The following is a 1,482-nucleotide window of genomic DNA, read 5'->3' on the forward strand; positions in this document are numbered from 1 at the left end:
AATCGTTAGATTGATATGTTTCGAATCCAAAAACAGATGCTATATATTTGTGTACATAATTACGTGTCGTTGTGCACATGATGATCACGTTGTTATCTAATCATATGTGGATCGTGTACAATGTCATAGTTCTGAAAACGAAGTTTGTATATTTGTGTACATAATTACCTGTCGTTGTGTGCACGATGATTACATTGTTATCTAATCATGTGTATAATCACATGTGATTATGTACAACGTCATAGTGGATAATACACAACAAGAAGTAATCATATGGTTAATAGATCAGTAGCTCTTTTAGCAATACGAGTGTGAGATTAAGTCCTTGAACATATTTTTTCTGAAGAAATAAACAATCGAACTTTTAAAAAAATTGGTTATATACGTCACTTTAACATCAAAACGTATCTTATGCAACAATTTACCTGATAAGTGCTTACTCGGGTAAGAGTCGTCACTCTCACTTACCGGGTAAGACTTTCCATTCTTATTTTGAATAACGTACATTTATAACTTTCATTTTGGTACATAAGATGTAAAATTTTAAACATTTAAGTATCCGGTTGAAGCATTAACCGATTACAATGCTGATGTATCGAGTGATGTGGTATCCGACTTATTATTATCCGCTGAAGCATTAACCAGACATCACATCAATCGCCACATCAGCATGGTAACAAGTTAATGTTTCAACCAGTTACTCGGGTACTTAAATGTTTAAAAGTTTACATCTTATGTACCAAAATGAAAGTTCTGAAAATACGTTACCCAAAATATGAATCAAGTTAAAGTACGTTATTTTTTCATGCAATTTTCTCTTATAATATTATGTTTAAGTCATAAATCATATGCCAAAATTTACTTTTATTTTAGCTTAACTTTTTGTTACGCTTTATTTTTCTCTCTCTAATCTGTCTTTTTTGGGGCCGTTGGCTCAACAATCGAGATCTTTTTACACGGTTAATAATCAACGGCATTGAACATCTACATCACAAAATGGAAAATGCCATATCACTATAACAAATGGAATTGCATCAATCATGACAAAACACTGTTTCACAATCAACGTGTAAATAAAACGCGTACACTGTTAATAAGTATTCTTCAAGGACTTTTTAGACCGCTAAATATCTGATTTATGGTCAAGAGCTTTTAGTATAAACCCGACCATTGAAAACGAAAAAACTCAGAACCTGATTGCATGTGTAACTGTGCATATGATGAATAAAAATGTCATGTTAAATATATTTTGAACTGAATGAACTCATGTCATTGGTCATGTACCGCAAACGGAAGCATGGGAACTGATATTGTCCAGTGTATAAACGCATATAATATATGAAATGCCAAGAGCAAAGACATGATAGCTGATTTCGTATTAGGGTTTTTTTGTATATATATATATATATATATATATATATATATATATATATATATATGAGACCAACCTGTTTTTGTAAGAACCATGAACTATTATTTTAC

Source organism: Cynara cardunculus (assembly GCF_001531365.2).
Source record: "Cynara cardunculus var. scolymus isolate 2C chromosome LG 6, CcrdV1, whole genome shotgun sequence".
Taxonomy (NCBI): Eukaryota; Viridiplantae; Streptophyta; class Magnoliopsida; order Asterales; family Asteraceae; genus Cynara; species Cynara cardunculus.